The 23,089-nt window shown below is 42.2% G+C and overlaps 1 long non-coding RNA gene across 2 annotated transcripts in view; it reads right to left on the bottom strand.

The window, feature by feature from the left end:
• Nucleotides 1-1,800: 1,800 nt before the first annotated feature.
• The window catches only part of LOC135010371 (uncharacterized), a 166,334-nt gene continuing 145,045 nt past the window's right edge, over nucleotides 1,801-23,089 (bottom strand). For both annotated transcript variants that reach the window (XR_010209774.1, XR_010209773.1), the window contains one exon: nucleotides 1,801-3,057. This is a non-coding gene — a long non-coding RNA (uncharacterized LOC135010371). The remainder of the gene's footprint in view (nucleotides 3,058-23,089) is intronic.

Here is a 23,089-nt window from a genome sequence, read left to right as displayed (position 1 = left end):
AGAATGAACACCGGAATGAATGGTAGCTGTGGATAATCCGGAATGGAACCAGTGAAGCAGGAATGAACTGGAATTACTTGTGCAGCCATGGATAGGGTTTGCACAGGAGTGGAGCTGGATCAGGTAACAGGAACAGGCTGGAATTACCTGTGTAGCCTGAGATGTGGTTTGCACAGGTGTGGAGGAGGATCATGAATCTGTGCAGCCTCCAGGATTTAACAGAATAAATACAGCAGGAGCACAACTTTAGCTTGACTTGGTTATGACTGAGCTAAACATTGCACTGGCAATGAATGAGAGCCAGAGGCTAGAATATATATCCCAGGATCTGCCAGGATTGGCTAAGCAGTTCCAGATGGTACAGGATGGATTAGACTGGCTAGCAATTGGCTGAATTGCGGTCAGGTGATCAGGAGCAGTAAGTGACCCAGTGGCAGGGGTAACAAACCCGAGTTGTGACAGGTAGTTAGAGAGAGAGCTAGGATCAAGGGTAGGCTTTTAAAGAATAGGGGAGACAAGGGCATGTTTGAAGACAGATTGGACAGTGCCTGATCAAAGGGAAAGATGAGGAGGTGGGCAAGATAGGAACAGGCTGAAGGGTAGAGGTAGGAGTTGGGTCAAGTGGTGAGTTGGAGAGGGGGGAACCAGATGAAAAGGTTTCCTTTCCCGATACAGGGGAACAATTTGTCAAAGTTGGTAAGAAGGATGGGGAGGGGTGGCCAAGGAAAGGAGGGGGCATGTTGCTGGGGGTCTGGCGGGATGTGATGTCTTGACATATGGAGTCAATTTTGGAAGTGAAGTGGGTGGTAAACTCAAGGGCAGAGAGTAAGGAGGGGAGTTGAGGTAGGGGTGGGCAGAGGAGTGAGATGACAGTGGCAAAGAGACACCTGGGGTTTGAAAACTGGGAGGAGATGATGTTCTTGAAACACGACTGTTTAGAGATGGAGGGGGTAGCACTGTAGGATGAGAGCATAAGTGTAAAAATGGAGAAAGTCGGCCTTAGAGTGTGATTTCCTCCACTGTCGCTCAGCGGTTCGTGAACATTTCTGTACTATGATCTCTTCAGTTCGTTTTCTCAGCAAGCTGGGTGTCGGCCTTGACTCCACCCTCTCCTTCAATGCTGCATCCTGTCCCTCTCCCAAGCCTTTCAAACTTTCAAAATATCACCAGATTAAGACCCTTCCTCTCCCATGATGCTGCAAAAACTCCTTTCCACCTACTCATTATTTCCCTCCTTGATTACCTCAACCTCCTCATCTGGCCTCACTTTAGGCCATTCGCAATGCTGCAGCAAGACTGGTACCCCTCCTTTGAATCCCTGCTCTGCCACTCTACACTGGCTAAAAAACAAAGGTTCTAACATAATGTGCATAAAATAATACAATACATCCCTTGTATTAAAATACCAAACTCGTTGATATCCTTCATATCTCCTTATGAAAATTAACACAATTATGCTGTAGTACTTTTCCTGTTATTTGTAGACATAATTGTTAAGAATAATAGAAGTCCTTGACAATGTCCAACAACCAGAAGATAAAAACATCTTAAATCTCAAGATGTGGCAGTAGGCTTCAGGATTCCCAGTAGTGAGATATGAATACACACTTTTTATCTCTGTTGGGGAAACCTCATCTATGAGTTACCCTTACACTTTGGAAAACTTTTATGGAAGCCATCTTAAAAAAAATGAAGAAATTTTCCATTAGTGCAGAATTCACTATCTTTTATGTATACTTTCCAACATCCGATATGGATAAAGAGAAGGCAGATATAGCGCAATACAGTTTTAATATTCAGACCATAACAGATAAAATTACAGTTACATACATAAGAATGAGCAAATAACAAAGCAAATACATATGCGTACCAGACACCTGGAATAATAAAACCTATAAAGAGAAACTACAGGCTCTGGAATTCTGTCAGACCTTCCTCCTACGTATTCGATGTTGGTACCACATGTGGAACCTGTCCGTACTGTAGATATGCCAATCCTTCTGACACGTTTTGATTAATAAATCTTAAATCTTGATTATTACACTTTTATTACAGTGGATGGTGTGTTTCTCCTAATGGGCCTAATTCAGAGGTGGCTCATCATTGCTACATCTTTGTTCGCAGCAAATATGAGAAAATATTGAAATGGTGCAGTCACCAGGATTTGCATTGAGGTGCCTACCGCCAGCAAATGGTCACTGTCAATCTCTCTGTATACTAATCCACACTACAACCACCATCGCAAGACCATCACGGCATCCATCTCTGAATCTGGCCCAATGTCCTATATTTAACAGATAAGGTTAACCAATCTGGCAATGGTTTTCAAGTAACACAGTTCATGCATCTGGATGCTCCTGGAAGATTAGACAGCATGTGCCGGAATCATGCGTTCCAAGGGGGTAATTCCAAGTTGATCGCAGCAGGAACTTTGTTAGCAGTTGGGCAAAAAACCATGTGCACTGCAGGGGAGGCAGATATAACATGTGCAGAAAGAGATAGATTTGGGTGGGGTGTGTTCAATCTACAATCTAAATTGCAGTGTAAAAATAAAGCAGCCAGTATTTACCCTGCACAGAAACAAAATAACCCACCCAAATCTAATTCTCTCTGCAAATGTTATATCTGCCCCCCACTGCAGTGCACATGGTTTTGCCCAACTGCTAAAACATTTCCTGCTGCGATCAACTTGGAGTTACCCCCATTGTCTCCCAACTGAAGTTGTATAGAGCTAGTGGAAACCATGGCGACATAAGGATCCACCAGAAATGTGTTCCAGGCTGGCTAATATTGCATTAACGAAATATTAGAACAATTCAGGAAGCCTGTAGTCAATATTACCAATTCAGAAGTACTTTCTTTTATACACAAATATTTTTTACAATTGATAGAATGCCATATAATATACAAAAAGCATTATAAAATAGAATGACTTATGCCAAAAATTACAAAAAAAGAAAAACATTTTAAAGTCTACAGATGGCAATAAACATTTAGTACACAATGGAGACATAGGGGTATCTTCTTTCTATACAGGTGTTCTCCATAGAAGATTGCCTACAAATAAACAAATAAGTAGAATTTATAAAAAAACATTTCAGTTCAAACTAAAGTTGAGACATTCTGGTATGAAACTAATTCATTTAAAAATCCATCTAATCTCTGATTGTTCCAATCTTTTCTCTGTTTAGTTGGCAAGCCATCTTGGTGGCTAGACTATTATGCGACTCTTTGAAATGGGAGGCTAATGAATGGGATGATAAACTTTTTCTTATATTATAAACATGTTCGGCAGGGTAAACCTTAAATTGCCTAGATGTCTTGTGTTTTGCCTACATAAAATTTATACTGGAGAGTGGTCATCAGTCACTGCTAGAACCAGATGGGCAATGCGGTATCTGTGAATGGGCAGAAGCAAGCCAGGAGGAAGCCGAAGTCAGAACCAGGATGTCAAGGAAGCAGTACCAAAGAATCAGACAACAAGGATTGTGAAATGGGCCAGATAAATTAATACTTCTGAGATGGGGGTGACCAGATACTTAAGGCTGAATTATAACTATTATAGCAAAACCCAAACTTACGGTAGCATCCATATGAGTGCAGCAATTTCACCTAATGGAATAGCTAAAGTGCAGCAATGTCACCTAATGGAATAGCTAAATTATCAAGAGAATAGTCCTATCTAGAATTAATATCCTTGCTTCTGTCACGATCCGGGTTACAGGACACCATTATTTACCTTTCAGGTGTCTCCTGAGGCTGGCTCAGCGTTCCAGGGCCGGGTCTCAATCATGCTGCTAAACATCCTTACTTCATATCTCCTCTCTGCCAGTCCGCAGATGCTGTCACAAGGAACTCTTATAAGTGGAATGCCGTTTCTAGCCCATCGCGGCCTCCCCCGCCATTACTGCACTCCCAGCACTTGGACGGCTCTGCATAGCGTCTCATGTCAGCTGCGGCCTCCGCCGCCATTGCTGCGCTCTCAGCGCCTGAATGGATCAGTGTGGCGTCCACTGTCCCCTGTGGCCGCAGCCTCCATTACTGTAAAATCTCCATATGGGATTACAAACCAGGTTTCCCTCCAAAGACCAGTATGGGCACAGCCATGTTGGTTCTGATCACATGACGCTATTTCCTCCAAGCTACTGCATCGCTGACTTCTGCCTGATTGCTGACCCAATCCCTGCACTGCTGAGGGTATAAAAGGACTGGTCCTGAATCAGGAAGTTGTCAGTGCTTTGGTTGTCATTACCAGTGTATCCTGTCTCTGCTCTCTGTGATTATTAACTGTGTTCCAGGTATTCCAGCTCCTGTGTCTTCAGTTCTTCAGAGACCCACACCAATCACCACCCTGCGGTGCCTGCCTGACTCCATAGTATCCTCATTGCCTTCTGCTATTGGCAGTGCTCTAAAACACTGGCTTCCAGCATTTGGCTCCCAGCGGTGTTCAGCTTCCTGATGTCATCGGTGCTCCGCCATCGGTTTCCCTAACATCTTCAGTGCTCAAGTCATCTGTTCTTCAAATTCATCAATCTCTAGCGTCACCAGTGTCACCAGTGTCATTAAACTCCTCTGCTAACACTAGTTCACCTGCACTTCACCCACAGTTCTTTGTTACCGGTTCCATCCGTCAAAACTGGCAGTCTATGTGTACTACTCACTCTATAGCACATTCAGCCTCTGTATAACATCTGCTGACCAGTTCCAGCTTTCATCTACCATACAGCACCTAGGTGATGGTAAAAGCACTCTCCATCTCCTAATCTCCCAAGCTAGCCTTGTGCGGATACCACACCTAAGGGAATACCAGATTTTGCCTATTCCTTGTGGAACTGTGTACTGTTTTTAATCATTTCTCATATCATATCTTTGCAACTGCCAATGTACCATCAGAACTGTGTTCAATAAACAAACATTCATTTTATCTTTGTTGTCGTGGTCACACCTTCGGGCACTGGTGGTACAAGTCATCTGTATGTCTAGGAGTCCTATTCTACCGCCCAGATTTACATTTACACCAGCCCCTACAACTGAGGCTGTTTCAGGTCAACACCAGCCCTCAGTTGTGACAGTAAGCACTGACCTAATGAATCCGGCCGGAGATCAAGACCAAGCGGCCAGGCCGATGCAAGAACTGGCAGCCCGACTTGAACATCAGGAGGCTGCACAAGGCCATGTTATCCGCTGTCTTCAGGATCTCTCTTCTTGGCTGGATGGAATTCAAATGACCCTCCGTGGATCCGGGGTGTCTGGTGTACCAACGGCAGTACCTACAGTGGTAACCCCACCCACCATACCCACTTCTGTTCCACGACTTCATTTACTGACTCCAGCGAACTTTCTGCTCAGCGGTGAGGTCACTTTAGGTCAACCGCAGGGCAGAAAGTTACCACCATTGGTTACAATGGAGCGCATAGGCGCTACATTGTAACACTGCCGTGTGCCGCCTGTCACTCAGTACAGGAGCACACAGCCGATCAGGAGAGTGCTACAACTTGGCGCTCCCTGATTGGCTGAAGAAACCCACTTAGACAGAAGTCAGAGTGGGTTTCTGGCATTCGGGGAAAGGAGTCCCATGTGAAAACATGGGGCCCCTTTCAGTTCGTGGCTCGGGTCTCCGTTTTGTTATTTTATTCAAGTACCTGGATTACAAATGGTTGCCCCGAGGACCCTGGGACCCTGGATCTGGTGAGTAGAATTTTTTCAACAGGTACCCCTTGGATTCTACTGGACAAGAGGACCGACCTGCGTGTGAACATAAGGTAAGTATGTGTGTATGTTTGTGTGGATGTTTGTAATAAATCTTTACTTTCACGGTGTGTGTGTCTTGTCTTTTTTTGGGTATTTTTTTAGTAATAGTACTACAGGTACCAGCGGGCCCGTTTTTCCGCCGCATGCTGGTACTTGTGGTTCTCCAAGTACCAGCATGCGGGGGAGGCTTGCTGGGCCTTGTAGTACTGCTACTAAAATCAATATCTTTTCATTTTCACAAAAGGCTATCAGCCCCCCATCCGCAGCCAATTGGATGGGGGGGACAGCCTCGGGCTTCACCCCTGGCCCTTGGGTGGCTGGGGGGGGGGACCCCTTGATTGAAGGGGTCCCCACTCCCCCAGGGTACCCCGGCCAGGGGTGACTAGTTGGATTTTTGATGCCACGGCCGCAGGGCACTATATAAAAGTGATCCCCTGCTGTGGCATTATCTGTCCAGCTAGTGGAGCCCGGTGCTGGTTTTAAAAATACGGGGGACCCTTACTCTTTTTGTCCCTCGTATTTTTGGAACCAGGACCAGACGCAGAGCCCGATGCTGGTTGCTTAAATATGGGGGAACCCCTGTCATTTTCCCCCCCATATTTCTGCAACCAGGATCGGCTCAAAGAGCCCGAGGCTGGTTATGCTTAGGAGGGGGGACCCCAAGCAATTTTTATTTTTATTTTACACTGTTTAATTTAAAAAAAAAAAAAAATTAACCCCAGCACGGATCACACAGATCCGGCCGAGATTAATTTTTAAAAAGTCGGCAGTGTTTTGCTAATCACTGCCGTAAAAAAAATAAAAAAAACACGAATGACATCGACATCGGAACAAAAGAAAAACCCGAATACGACAGCTTAGTAAATTAGTCGTAATAAATTCAAAAAGTTGCAGTTTCACACTTTCGATGTCATTCGTGATTGAACTTTGACCTGAAACGGGAAAATACGAATCTTAGTAAATTTACCCCATAGGGAGTGGGATTGTCCTATTGACCTCATCCCAGGGAAGGTTCCACCTTGAGGCCGAACGTATCCGTTGTCTGTACCAGAGACTTATTCCATGGAGGAATATATTAAAGAGAACTTGGCAAAGGGTTTCATCCGACCTTCTTCTTCTCCAGCTGGCGCAGGTTTCTTCTTCGTTAAGAAGAAAGACGGTGGCCTGCGGCCATGCATAGACTGTAGAGGTTTGAACGACATCACTGTAAAAAAAACAGTATCCTCTGCCTCTGATTACCGAACTCTTTGATCGGGTTAGCGGAGCAACCATCTTCACGAAATTAGATTTGAGGGGTGCCTATAACCTCATTCGTATCCGAAAGGGTGATGAGTGGAAGACATTATGAGTACCTCGTCATGCCTTTCGGACTCAGTAACGCTCCAGCTGTTTTTCAACACTTCGTGAACGAGATCTTTAGAGATATCCTCTATCGTCATGTTGTGGTGTACCTCGATGACATCCTCATTTTTGCTAACGATTTGGAGGAACATCGCTTTTGGGTGAAGGAAGTCTTGTCTCGTCTTTGTGCCAATCATCTTTATTGTAAATTAGAAAAATGCGTCTTTGAAGTCAAGTCCATTCTGTTTCTAGGCTACATTGTGTCCGGTTCCGGACTAGAGATGGACCCTGAGAAACTACAAGCTATCCAGGATTGGCCAATACCAAAAACCCTCAAGGGTGTTCACAGATTTCTAGGATTCGACAATAATTACAGAAAATTTATTCAAGACTTTTCCACCATTGTGGCGCCTATCACTGCCTTTACCAAAAAGGGTGCTAATCCTTCCAAATGGTCCAAAGAAGCTGTTCAAGCCTTTCATCTATTAAAGCAAAGATTCATCTCAGCTCCAGTGTTAAAACAGCCAGATACCAACTCGCCGTTCACCCTTGAGGTGGATGCCTCCTCCATTGGAGTGGGCACGGTCCTGTCTCAAAGAGCCAAAGATGGTCATCTGCATCCTTGCGGCTTCTTCTCCTGGAAGTTTTCCCCTGCTGAGCGCAATTACGCCATTGGCGATCAGGAATTGCTGGCTTTCAAGCTCGCTCTGGAAGAGTGGAGGTATTTGCTAGAAGGAGCTTCCCATAACATCACAATTCTTACAGACCATAAAAATCTCCTGTATTTGAAAGGAGCACAATGTCTCAACCCCCGTCAGGTCAGATGGGCACTTTTTTTTCTAGGTTCGACTTTAAACTCCAGTTCTGTCCGGGGTCACAGAATCACAAGGCTGATGCCCTTTCCCGCTCCTGGGAGCAAGAAAATGAGTCTGAGTCTACGGACAAGCATCCTATCATCAATCCTGTGGCATTCTCCACGGTAAGGATGGACTCTATGCCCCCATTAGGGAAAAGTTTTGTAAATCCGGCTCTAAGGAAGAAGCTCATGCATTGGGCACACGCTTCCCGTTTTACCGGACATGTGGGCATCCAGAAAACCCTTGAATTCATCTCCAGGTCCTACTGGTGGCCGACCCTGAAGAAGGACATTACTGAGTTTATTGCTTCCTGCCCAAAATATGCTCAACATAAAGTGCCTCGCCAGTCACCCGCTGGGCAACTGGTTCGGTAATCTGTTCCTCATCGTCCGTAGACCCATTTGTCAATGGACTTTATTACGGACCTTCCTATATGTAACAAGTTTAATACCATCTGGGTGGTAGTTGACCGGTTTACCAAGATGGCTCATTTCATCCCTCTTACCGGTCTTCCGTCAGGTTCCAAGTTGGCTCAAGTGTTCATTCAGGAGATCTTTAGACTGCATGGCCTCCCCGAGGAGATAATTTCTGACAGAGGAGTACAGTTCGTAGCCAACTTTTGGCGAAGCTTATGTTTGGCCCTCCAAGTCAAATTAAAATTCTCCACAGCGTATCACCCCCAGACCAATGGTCAAACTGAGAGGGTGAATAAGGACTTGGAGGAGGCCTTCCTCTGAATTTATGTATCCTCCTCCCAAGATGACTGGGTTCAACTTCTTCCCTGGGCCGAGTTCTGCCATAACAACCAATAGCACTCGTCATCCTCTTCTACGCCATTCTTCACCAACTATGGATTTCACCCTAAAGTTCCAGAAATTAATCCGCTTCCAGCAACTTCAGTGCCAGCAGCTGATATCACTCTTCGTCAGTTTTCAAATAACTGGAGGAATGTCCGAGCAGCTCTACTCAAAGCATCTTTTAGATATAAGAAGTTTGCAGATAAGAAGTGTAGGGCAGTTCCTGCCCTTAAAGTGGGTGATCGTGTTTGGCTATCTACGAAGAATTTGAGGTTAAGAGTTCCAAGCATGAAATTTGCTCCTCGATATATCGGTCCTTTTCGAATTGAACAAGTCATCAACCCAGTGGCTTACAAACATCAGCTACCTCCATTCTTGAAAATTCCCAGGACGTTTCACGTTTCCCTTCTGAAACCGCTGATCCTGAATCGGTTCCATTCAGCACTTCCTTCGACTCCTAAAGTCCAGACTCAATGTGGTGTTGAGTATGAAGTCGCCAAAATTCTGGATTCACGCTTCCGTTATGGTCAACTTCAATACCTGATCAATTGGAAGGGCTATGGCCCTAAGGAATGCTCCTGGACCAATGCTTCAGATGTCCATGCTCCTAAATTGGTTCGGAATTTTCATTCCAAGTTCCCTCGGAAGCCAAAGCAGTGTCCTGGGGCCACTCCTAAAGGGGGGGGGGGGGGGCACTGTCACAATCCGGGTTACAGGACACCATTATTTACCTTTCAGGAGTCTCCTAAGACTGGCTAAGCATTCCAGGGCCGGGTCTCAATCATGCTGCTAAACATCCTTCATATCTCCTCTCTGCCAGTCCGCAGATGCTGTCACAAGGAACTCTTATAAGTGGAATGCCGTTTCTAGCCCATCGCGGCCTCCGCCGCCATTACTGCACTCCCAGCACTTGGACGGCTCTGCATAGCGTCTCCTGTCAGCCGCGGCCTCCGCCACCATTGCTGCGCTCTCAGCGCCTGAATGGATCAGTGTGGCGTCCCCTGTCAGCTGCGGCCTTTGCCGCTATTATTACAGTTCAAAGCACTAACAGGTCTGTGTGGTGCCTCTCGCCCGCTGTGGCCTCTGCCGCCGGCTCTGTGGGTTTGCTGTGCAGCTTGGCATCCACTGTCCCCTGCGGCCGCAGCCGCCATTACTGTAAAATCTCCATATGAGATTACAAACCAGGTTTCCCTCCAAAGACCAGTATGGGCGCAGCCATGTTGGTTCTGATCACATGACGCTATTTCCTCCAATCTACTGCATCGCTGACTTCTGCCTGATTGCTGACCCAATCCCTGCACTGCTGAGGGTATAAAAGGACTGATCCTGAATCAGGAAGTTGTCAGTGCTTTGGTTGTCATTACCAGTGTATCCTGTCTCTGCTCTCTGTGATTATTAACTGTGTTCCAGGTATTCCAGCTCCTGTGTCTTCAGTTCTTCAGAGACCCGCACCAATCACCACCCTGCGGTGCCTGCCTGACTCCATAGTATCCTCATTGCCTTCTGCTATTGGCAGTGCTCTAAAACACCGGCTTCCAGCATTTGGTTCCCAGCGGTGTTCAGCTTCCTGATGTCATCGGTGCTCCGCCATCGGTTTCCCTAACATCGTCAGTGCTCAAGTCATCTGTTCTTCAAATTCATCAATCTCTAGCGTCACCAGTGTCATTAAACTCCTCTGCTAACACTGGTTCACCTGCACTTCACCCACAGTTCTTTGTTACCGGTTCCATCCGTCAAAACTGGCAGTCTACGTGTACTACTCACTCTACAGCACATTCAGCCTCTGTATAACATCTGCTGACCAGTTCCAGCTTTCATCTACCATACAGCACCTAGGTGATGGTAAAAGGACTCTCCATCTCCTAATCTCCCAAGCTAGCCTTGTGCGGATACCACACCTAAGGGAATACCAGATTTTGCCTATTCCTTGTGGAACTGTGTACTGTTTTTAATCATTTCTCATATCATATCTTTGCAACTGCCAATGTACCATCAGAACTGTGTTCAATAAACAAACATTCATTTTATCTTTGTTGTCGGGGTCACACCTTCGGGCACTGGTGGTACAAGTCATCTGTATGTCTAGGAGTCCTATTCTACCGCCCAGATTTACATTTACACCAGCCCCTACAACTGAGGCTGTTTCAGGTCAACACCAGCCCTCAGTTGTGACAGTAAGCACTGACCTAATGAATCCGGCCGGAGATCAAGACCAAGCAGCCAGGCCGATGCAAGAACTGGCAGCCCGACTTGAACATCAGGAGGCTGCACAAAGCCATGTTATCCGCTGTCTTCAGGATCTCTCTTCTTGGCTGGATGGAATTCAAATGACCCTCCGTGGATCCGGGGTGTCTGGTGTACCAACGGCAGTACCTACAGTGGTAACCCCACCCACCATACCCACTTCTGTTCCACGACTTCATTTACTGACTCCAGCGAAATTTGACGGGTCCCCAAAAGCCTGCAGGGGATTCCTCAACCAGTGTGAAATTCATTTCGAGCTACAGCCTGGCAGTTTTCCAACTGATCGCACAAATGTTGCCTACATTATTTCCCTCCTCAGTGGCTCTGCCCTGGATTGGGCATCCCCATTATGGGAGAGATCTGATACTTTGCTGTCTTCTTATACAGACTTTGTGGCAACATTCAGGCGTATCTTTGACGAGCCAGGCCGTGTATCTTCAGCCTCTTCTGAGTTTCTCCGTTTACGCCAGGGGACACGAACTGTCGGACAGTATCTTATACAGTTCCAGATTCTAGCATCAGAACTGGCATGGAACGATGATGCCTTGTATGCAGCCTTTTGGCATGGCCTATCTGAGCGTATCAAGGACGAATTGGCTACCAGGGACTTGCCTCCAAAGTTGAATGAACTTATATCTCTGTGTACCAAAGTCGATCTACAGTTTCGAGAAAGGGCAATCGAGCGAGGGAGGTCATCATTTCCCAAGTCTACTCCTCCTCGTCAACCATCTCTGCTCATGATGTCATCGGTGCTCCGCCATCGGTTTCCCTAACATCTTCAGTGCTCAAGTCATCTGTTCTTCAAATTCATCAATCTCTAGCGTCACCAGTTTCATTAAACTCCTCTGCTAACACTGGTTCACCTGCACTTCACCCACAATTCTTTGTTACCGGTTCCATCCGTCAAAACTGTCAGTCTATGTGTATTACTCACTCTACAGCACGTTCAGCCTCTGTATAACATCTGCTGACCAGTTCCAGCTTTCATCTACCATACAGCACCTAAGTGATGGTAAAAGGATTCTCCATCTCCTAATCTCCCAAGATAGCCTTGTGCGGATATCACACCTAAGGGAATACCAGCTTTTGCCTATTCCTTGTGGAACTATGTACTGTTTTTAATCATTTCTCATATCATATATTTGCAACTGCCGATGTACCATCAGAACTGTGTTCAATAAACAAACATTCATTTTATTTTTGTTGTCGTAGTCACACCTTCGGGTACTGGTGGTACAAGTCATCTGTATGTTTAGGAGTCCTATTCTACCATCCAGATTTACATTTACACCATCCCCTACAACTGAGGCTGTTTCAGGTCAACACCAGCCCTCAGTTGTGACAGCTTCTCTAGAAGGATTATATAAGTGTAGCAATGCCATCTGCTATAAGTACAAGTGGAAGAATTGTTCATGAGGACAGTTATTTTGAGAGGTTGAACAAAGTATATTAGAAGGGTGTTTTCCCTTTGTTCAGAGGGATTCAGCCCTAACATAAAAACTTGCAAGGCCTATCCTGAGCTAAGGTCTGCTCTGATGACTGACTATCAAATCTGACAACAATGATCATTGATGATGGACACTGACAAGGGTCTCTTTCAGACAGAGTTAAAAATAACTAAAAACATACCAGATTCCGACACTCAAAGCTGAGTATTTTTTTTCTGTTTGTTATCATTCAATTGAATTGCATGTTGTTTTTGTCATCTTCACTTTATCTGCGCCAATAAACTGTACTTTTATTTTTTTATACTGTATACTGCTGAGTCTCAGTGTATATTTACTGACTGGTACAGGACAAAGTGAAAAATACTTGTCAATCAAAGTAGCATAACATTACACACAGTAAAACCAGGAGCCAGGAAACTGAATCCAAGAAGGACAGGAGAAGATCTGGCAAAGACTGCAGAACCAGTGAGTTTAAATAGGGTTCTTAAAATTAACAATGCCTGTAAATCAGTGGTGGGGAACCTTTGGCCCACCAGCTGTTGTTACACATCCCAACATGACTGGCAACAGTTTTAGTATGGTCAAATAGCAAAACAACAGCTGGAGGGTCAAAGATTCCCCACCCCTGCTGTAAATGGTTAGAGACAGTCACATGACCGGAGTTTACAAAGGGGAGTGGACTTCAACCAAGATGGTGGCCTGCATGTACTGATCCCTGCTCATGATCAAGTTACTGACATGAGAATAGGAGTGGGAGCCAGCATACTTCCCAAACAGTGAGTGCCAGGCTGTACCACCACGGGAGCCTGCATACCACACTGGGTCCAGTTTGCAGCACCAACCCAAGCAGCATCAACCCAGAATTTGTTTGTAGGAGATTGGATAAATGACTCAAAGGATGCCAAAAAGACCATTGTAATGAGGGATAAATTTGGAACTAGTAGCTATAGATTGAGATAGAAAGCCACACTCTATCTCTAGGTTTCAAGTTGAGGATAGTTCTCTATTTCCTATCGGCATAGAATTTGTAAATATCTAAGTTGTTTTTTTTAAAGGTTGTATTTACTTCTTTCCATGTTTTAGTGAAGTGCCAGCAGCTAATACAGCAGGAACTGGGAAAGAGAGCAGAATGACCCGAGGATGTATACCATAAACAATGTAGTAGAAGATAAGGAATTGAAGATACTGTAGTAAGCAAAGAAGAAGCTGATGCGGAACTGTAAAGCTTTACATGGAGACCAGCACAACGTCACCACAAACTGAACTCCACGTTTAGTGCAACCATGAAGGTGAAAATTTCTTGGATTTTGTTTGGTATGAAGTGGGCCAGCTTAGAAAAACAATCCACCACTACCCAGATGGTATTGTATTTCTTAGAAGATGGTAAATTACTGACAAAGGGCGTTATTCAGGTTTGTTAACAATCCACAAAAGCACACTAACGGGCAAAACCATGTTGCATTGTAGGTGGGGCAGATGTAACATGTGCTCTGCTCCTCCCACCCTGTCCCCGCCTGCCGCCTGGAGCCAGCTGCTGCTGCTTCAGTCCAGAGCCAGCTGTTGAGAGTGGGACTCGCAATGATTTCATCATCTCGCAAGACCTTCACTTTAGCAGCGGTGCATACGGCGCCAGTGGCTGAAACTTCTGGAAGTCACAGACAAAGTCAGTGATAGTCACAGCCGGGTGCAGTGACACACATACATACCCACGCTGCTCGGCCGCCCACTGATTTTCAATAAATAATTAGAAAAAAGGCTGCTGGTTCTGGCCAGGGCCTCCTGGCATGCTTGGGCCTGAGTAATCTGTACCTGCCCCCCTCTCAGTGCCACTGCCTGTCAGTACTCCTGTCTGCCAGTCGTGCCTGATTCTTGACTGACCATTGAACTTGCCATTAGTTACTCGTGACTTTGTTTACTTTTGTTCTCTCCCACAGCACAGCCTGCAAATGTATTTACCAACTGTACCGGGTTCTGCATTGTTGTGCATTACTCCAGCCAATCATCCTGCGGTCTTCAGTCCATTGTGTAAATCCCTGTTGCTTGAGGTTTAAGACATGGTGGCACCCTAAGTACTGATTTCTGCGTAATACACTAAGGGAACATCCCTCTCAGTGGCTCTAGAGATCTTACACAATTGTGTTTGAAGTGCTTCCATTTCTTCATCAGGCCAATCTTTAGGATCAAAACACTTCTTAACTGGGGAAGAAATAGAGACAACAAGAGAAGAGCACCTGGAATAAATTACCTGTAGCGTGAAACCTAAACAAAATAAACAGGATACGAATGTACAAAGAACATATTCTTATACAGAATGTGTTCAGGGGTATGAGATGTCCATTAGGGATTTCAAAGTCCATAAGAAAGCATTTTTGGCCCCAACACATTTTCTCGAACCCTGAGGGAGTCCTATTGTAGACCAAACACATAAAGCATATTTTCTCTGTACATTCTCACCTTTTCATTTTGGGTAATGTTTAATATAGTCAGGGCCGGTTCTAGCCCTTTTGGCGCTCCGGGACATCATGACGTCTCTCTCATAGCACAGCATAGATAGACACTAGAGGTCAATTATGACCCCTAGCGTCTGTGTCAGTCCCACAATGCTGTGCAGTGCACGATGACGTAATCGCGCACCACACAGCAAAGGTCCTCTCCACAAAGGGAAACTAGACGGGTAGCGTCTAGTTCCCTTCACAGCGGGGGACCAGCGGTGGACACAGCGGGGGGCACAGTAGCGGATCTTGCCATGGTGCGGTGCCCTCCGGATGGCGGCGCCCCGGCCAAAAGTCCTGCTTGCCCGTGGCAAGATCCGCTACTGAATACAGTAAATGTGTTATTTTGAAGGGGGAAAAATACACTACCCTATGGGCATATGTCTTTATATGTTCAAGGGAAATTTTGCTGGAAACAAGCATATGATGAATAGAGCATTATCCAGTTGATGTACTATAAATATTTTTTTTTCCAGTAAGAGTCCATGCATTGAAATAGTTGCCCATTTTTGTGATCTACCTTTTCACAGTATTCTATCCTGTATAAAGGGAGTACGAAAATACAGTATTACACTATTGTGTTTTTTATTTCCCCCTATGAAATACTGTGCTGTATCACGGTGAGACCCTGTTTCCTGCGTGAGGTTACCCAGTGGCGGAGTCTTCTACCGATTGAAGATGTAAACTCTGCATATGTACTATTTCTAAGAGTTTGTTTAGTACACACACACACCTATCTATATACAGTGTATATATATATATATATATATATATATCAAACCAAAAACTCTCCTCCTGCGCTATTTGGTTTCAAGATAAGAAATTAGATTAGATTAAGTTATCTCGAAGATGGGCTGCCTGGTTCCTCTAAGTTCACTGTTAGGAGGAACTGAACATAGAGAATAGGATATAGAAATAGAGGAAAAATGGCACCCAGAAATTAGAAGTGCCCTTATATATAGACTGTTCCTTAACAGGTTTCATGATCAATATTTATGAAGGTTTTTTTTTAAATATATAACGGACTGTTTTTCATAAAAATTTTATTAAAACAACTATACAGAAACATAATCTGTGTCCATCATTATTACATAGACATTAAGATGTAATTTCTCCTACAACGATCCGTCAATAGGATATAAAGGAATGAAGGCAACTTTATATTGTGTCCTTAATCCTCCTCATAAATGTTCGGAGATAACATCAACAAGAAAATACGGTAACCCAGCGCGTTTTGTCTAGGAACTAGACTTCATCAGGGGTGCGTCTAGAAGTTCTAGAACAACTATTTAATACATTATAACACTACATAAAAGAATACATAAAAAAATACATAAAAATAGAAACAGTCCAAAAAAGCAAGAATGGGGAAGACAAGAAAAAAACCAAAACATGGAATGAACAATTAACAGCCTTACATGATTAGTTTAGACCTTGAAGAATTATTAATAATTATTATTAATTATGGTCCACCAGAAATACTCTTAAACGTTAAACATACCTTAGATAGCAGTGTCTATCCAAGAGAGTACCAAGCCTAAACCATTGGCCGAGTTGGTTCATACGGGGGCTTCAAAAACATCAATGAGGTGAAAAGTAAAAACATGGATTCGGCCTAATTAGGGAAATAATAGGTTCTTAAAGGGATCATGTATCTAAATTTTATTACACATTGGAGATTAATTAATGCACCACATACCTCGTGGATCTGGTAGCTCAAATTTCATAGAGCTCAAAATAGAAGCGTTCGTATGAAAAAAAAGATCTGCAACTTCATGCACACAGGGAAGACCTAATGGGTTAATTATTATTAATTAGTGTCTAACCCAAACACAATAGAAAATATATATAAAAGAGGGGCCTGATCCCAAAAGTCACTCAATTTTATAGTTCACTGGTGTATGAAACACTTTCATGTCAGAAATATTAAAACTAAACTGACAATTGGATTATTTTATAGATGATTACTATTAGCCTATCAAATGTCAGGTACCCTGACCTTGAATCATACCAGGCATGCGTTACTTCTGGTCTAATTTTTCAATCATTTAGACTGATTGGAGGTATATGCTTAATTACTTCTATGTAAAGCACATAAACCGATGTGTCCACACCTTATAGGTAAATTCTCCATACCATGATGCAATTAGTATATTATCAATGAGATTCCACATCCAACATATGTAATGATCATAACATACCTCAAGGGTCAAATGTAGGTGAAAAAATGCAGATATAGATACAAAGTTCTTATGGTATCCTATGGATATGATACCTGGAGAAATAATTGAATAACAGCAATAAGGACCTAAGTTAACATGGTCCTAATCAGGTGTCACACGTATACAATCACACTGTTTTTAAATCCATATGGCCCAGAAGTGTGAGAAAACAAACAGATGAAACTAATATAAAGTCCACAGATTGATAACCCACAGATGGATAGTTAATAGGAATAGTACTGGGAGTACATGATTACACAGCCCAGCATCATAGCATACATATAAGGATAAATATCAGCTTATTAACAAAAATGAATCTGTATTAATGCATATTACAAACAAAATTCCAGAGTCATCTTAACTAAATAGAGCCTTGTGTAGAATGTCATGAAGACAAATACCCTTACCTTCTAAAAAGCAATCAGCAGTAAGCCAGTAGCCATGCAATGAAGCATGGGAGCTGGGTACGTGCTTATAAAGGAGAAAGCTTGATGATCTCACTTCCTTCAGTGATTTCATTGGTACTTTAATTATCTATGGAAAACCAGTATTTTAATATAGAAGAAGGGGGTCCTTATTAATACTCAATTATATTATTAGTATATAAATGTTTTACAACATATAGAAATTATCGTGAGCCTAAAATTATACTATATCCAACTTAATTAATTTTCCCATAATGCCCCCTTGTGACTAATATCTATATAAATTAGGAGTGATTTTGAGTGGCAATTCACGGAACCAATAGGAGTAAAGGAAGAGGCGGGACCTGTAGTTTGCACAGTTATTCTTTTAATGTGGGTCTAACTATTCTCCCCCTTTCGTTGCTCAGAACAGCATCAGACACGCAGCGTGTCACCATAGCCCTGCCGTCCGTGCCGAGCGCAATGGTCACCAGCGCCGCGGGATGTTTACCCGGCCGGGATGCCGAAAAGCTATTCGCGTCACGTGACAGTGTCACGTGAACGGAAGGCGCCGGGACGAAACGGCTTGCGTTCCATCTCCAGAGTGACCATTACGTCACTGTTCCACCAGAGGCATTTCCTTCTATAGTGTAATCGCATATCCCCATAGTGTGGCAGCAATAGATTATAAAGAAATCTAAAGCATACAGAAACGAGTAAACTATTTAGTGAATTCCTAGGGTGCAGATAATTTCATTAACGGATTGTGATAACGCTAATCATCTTAATATATACAAAATCAACTCTTAGACAGTGTCAAATGATTAATATCGTATAAGTGATACTTAGTGATTATAAGCAGAATAGCTTGAACTACATATAGAATTATATTAGTGTGTTCATGTAAAATATTCTTATATCATCTTTATCATGACATAATAGACACAGCTCTATTTTCACATGGTAACAATGTGTTATACAGTTTACATATTATTTAATACAATGACAAATTATTTATAAAATTGCACAGTAGATTGTATCGGAATAATTACTATAATAGTGATCATAAATTCCTCCCGCTACTTATTTCTAACATTACCTACGTGAGTGCCTAACCCAGGCCCAATATAGTAGACAGGAAAGCCTATTGGCTATTAGTATAATGAATAAAGACAAATCTAGGAGACTCTTGAGACAGAAAAAGAAGAAAGAAGAAGAAGAAGAGGGAGAATAAGAAGCATAAGAATTTGCTCCCTATAAGAAGCAGGTCATCTCTATGTTTTCATTATGCCCATTTGGAATGAGCGTGTTCAGGGAGTAGATCCAATATGATTCTCTTTGAGCCAGATATAGATCTCTGTCCCCACCCCTTTTGTTTTCCTGAATATGTTCTAAAACTGTAAAGGTCAAATCCTGAGTATCTGAATTATGATATTCCTGAAAATGTCTCGGGAGACTGTGATTCTGAACTTTATTTTTGATGTTTCACAGATGTTCTTGGATTCTTATTTTTAAACTTCTCTTACTTTTACCAATATAAGAGAGCTTACAAGTGCAACAGATTTTATAGATAACATAATTGGTATTACATGTAACGATAGACTTCAGCTTATGAGTTCTCATCCTTTCATCTTTCCAGCAGAAAGCTTTCTTATCTATATACCAACAACATATGCATCTGTTGCAAGGAAATAATCATGTTCTTAACATTAATGGGTGTTTGGCGGTATTGGCACTCGTTGATTGACAAGACTGTAATTTGCTAGGTGCCAAAATATTCTTAAAATTGTTTGACTTCCTAAATACCACGTTAGATCTTTCTGAAAGATGTGGTCCAAGTATTGGATCCTTAAGTAACAGGTGCCAGTGTTTGTTCAAAACGTGTCTAATTTTCCGATTTTCTTGATTATATTGTGTAATGAAAGGTCTTTCATTGTTTCGATTATCCTTAGTTTTTCTTTCAGTTGATAAAAATCTATCTCTATCTAACTTAGATGCACGAATTTGATCTTTACGAAGCTCTAAATCTTCATATCCCCTATCAGCAAACTGTTCTACCAATGTAGAAGATTGTTCCCAATAGCTGGCCATGTTACTGCAATTTTTTCTCATTCATGTGAACTGAGAGAAAGGTACAGTTGTCTTCCATCTTGTAAGTTGACAACTATTATGAGGTATGAAGCTATTAGCATCGGTTTCTTTAAAATGGGTTTTGGTGTTCAATATTCCGTCATCATCAATGTTAAGGAGGATATCAAGGTAATCTATTGTTGAAGGATGTTGCTTGTATGTAAACCTCAGGTTATAGGAGTTATCTTGGATACCTGAAATAAAACTGACAAGTGTCTCTAATTCACCGTCCCATATTAGGATCAAGTCGTCGATGTATCTTTTATAGAATTTAATATTTGAGTTCTTAAACTTATCCTTAGTATATACGTTCTCCTGTTCCCACTGGTCCATGTATATGTTAGCATACGATGAGGCAAACTTCGTCCCCATCGTGGTCCCTTGTTTCTGTAGGAAAAAATAACTTTCAAACTCAAAATAATTATGATGTAAGACAAACCAAATGCTCTCCAGTAAGAATTCTCTCTCATCATCAGAGACATTGTCATCGTCTGTTAGGATTCTCTCAACCACTTTCAATCCCTTGGAGTGTGGGACCCCACAGAGAAATTTATAGAAGAACTTTATACCCTGCTGAATGGGGCTAAGAACAAAGAGATAATCTGTAAAGAGGAACTCGATTATATATACAATAAAAAACCTAAGATTCCAATTTTCTACCACTTACCAAAAGTGCATAAAGGCATAACCCCACCCCCAGGTAGGCCAATAGTGGCAGGAGTGGATTCTTTAACTTCCAACCTGTCACACTTCTTGGATATTAAATTACAACCGTACGTAAAAAAACAACAATCGTATTTAAAGGATTCTACCAGCCTCCTAATGAACCTGAGAGAACTACAGTGGCTTCCCTCTTACAGATGGGTCACAATCGACGTGCAAGCCCTTTACACCTCTGTCCCACACTCCAAGGGATTGAAAGCGGTTGAGAGAATCCTAACAGACGATGACAATGTCTCTGATGATGAGAGAGAATTCTTACTGGAGAGCATTTGGTTTGTCTTACATCATAATTATTTTGAGTTCGAAGGTTATTTTTACATACAGAAACAAGGGACCGCGATGGGGACGAAGTTTGCCCCATCGTATATATACATGGACCAGTGGGAACAGGAGAACGTATATACTAAGGATAAGTTTAAGAACTCAAATATTAAATTCTATAAAAGATACATCGACGACTTGATCCTAATATGGGACGGCGAATTAGAGACACTTGTCAGTTTTATTTCAGGTATCCAAGATAACTCCTATAACCTGAGGTTTACATACAAGCAACATCCTTCAACAATAGATTACCTTGATATCCTCCTTAACATTTATGATGACGGAATATTGAACACCAAAACCCATTTTAAAGAAACCGATGCTTATAGCTTCATACCTCATAATAGTTGTCATCTTACAAGATGGAAGACAACTGTACCTTTCTCTCAGTTCACACGAATGAGAAAAAATTGCAGTAACATGGCCAGCTATTGGGAACAATCTTCTACATTGGTAGAACAGTTTGCTGATAGGGGATATGAAGATTTAGAGCTTCGTAAAGATCAAATTCGTGCATCTAAGTTAGATAGAGATAGATTTTTTTCAACTGAAAGAAAAACTAAGGATAATCGAAACAATGAAAGACCTTTCATTACACAATATAATCAAGAAAATTGGAAAATTAGACACATTTTGAACAAACATTGGCACCTGTTACTTAAGGATCCAATACTTGGACCACATCTTTCAGAAAGACCTAACGTGGTATTTAGGAAGTAAAACAACCTTAAGAATATTTTGGCACCTAGCAAACTACAGTCTTGTCAATCAACGAATGCCAATACCACCAAACACCCATTAATGTTAAGAACAGGATTATTTCCTTGCAACAGATGCATATGTTGTTGGTATATAGATAAGAAAGCTTTCTGCTGGAACAATGAAAGGATGAGAACTCATAAGTTGAAGTCTATCGTTACATGTAATACCAATTATGTTATCTATAAAATCTGTTGCACTTGTAAGCTCTCTTATATTGGTAAGACTAAGAGAAGTTTAAAAATAAGAATCCAAGAACATCTGCGAAACATCAAAAATAAAGTTCAGAATCACAGTCTCCCGAGACATTTTCAGGAATATCATAATTCAGATACTCAGGATTTGACCTTTACAGTTTTAGAACATATTCAGGAAAACAAAAAGGGTGGGGATAGAGATCTATATCTGGCTCAAAGAGAATCATATTGGATCTACTCCCTGAACACGCTCATTCCGAATGGGCATAATGAAAACATAGAGATGACCTGCTTCTTATAGGGAGCAAATTCTTATGCTTCTTATTCTCCCTCTTCTTCTTCTTCTTTTTCTGTCTCAAGAGTCTCCTAGATTTGTCTTTATTCATTATACTAATAGACAATAGACTTTCCTGTCTACTATATTGGGCCTGGGTTAGGCACTCACGTAGGTAATGTTAGAAATAAGTAGCGGGAGGAATTTATGATCACTATTATAGTAATTATTACGATACAATCTACTGTGCAATTTTATAAATAATTTGTTAGTGTATTAAATAATATGTAAACTGTATAACACATTGTTACCATGTGAAAATAGAGCTGTGTCTATTATGTCATGATAAAGATGATATAAGAATATTTTACATGAACACACTAATATAATTCTATATGTAATTCAAGCTATTCTGCTTATAATCACTAAGTATCACTTATATGGTATTAATCATTTGACACTGTCTAAGAGTTGATTTTGTATATATTAAGATGATTAGCGTCATCACAATCCGTTAATGAAATTATCTGCACCCTAGGAATTCACTAAATAGTTTACTCGTTTCTGTATGCTTTAGATTTCTTTATAATCTATTGCTGCCACACTATGGGGATATGCGATTACACTATAGAAGGAAATGCCTCTGGTGGAACAGTGACGTAATGGTCACTATGGAGATGGAACGCAAGCCGTCTCGTCCCAGCGCCTTCCGTTCACGTGACACTGTCACGTGACGCGAATAGCTTTTAGTCATCCCGGCCGGGTAAACATCCCGTGGCGCTGGTGACCATTGCGCTCGGCACGGATGGCAGGGCTATGGTGACACGCTGCGTGTCTGATGCTGTTCTGAGCAACGAAAGGGGGAGAATAGTTAGACCCACATTAAAAGAATAACTGTGCAAACTACAGGTCCCGCCTCTTCCTTTACTCCTATTGGTTTCGTGAATTGCCACTCAAAATCACTCCTAATTTATATAGATATTAGTCACAAGGGGGCATTATGGGAAAATGAACTAATTAAGTTGGATATAGTATAATTTTAGGCTCACGATAATTTCTATATGTTGTAAAACATTTATATACTAATAATATAATCGAGTATTAATAAGGACCCCCTTCTTCTATA

The sequence above is a fragment of the Pseudophryne corroboree genome, chromosome 2, assembly GCF_028390025.1.
Source record: "Pseudophryne corroboree isolate aPseCor3 chromosome 2, aPseCor3.hap2, whole genome shotgun sequence".
NCBI classification, from domain to species: Eukaryota; Metazoa; Chordata; class Amphibia; order Anura; family Myobatrachidae; genus Pseudophryne; species Pseudophryne corroboree.
Note: the sequence above shows the minus strand (reverse complement) of the source record. Positions and strands in the feature narration are given on the sequence as shown.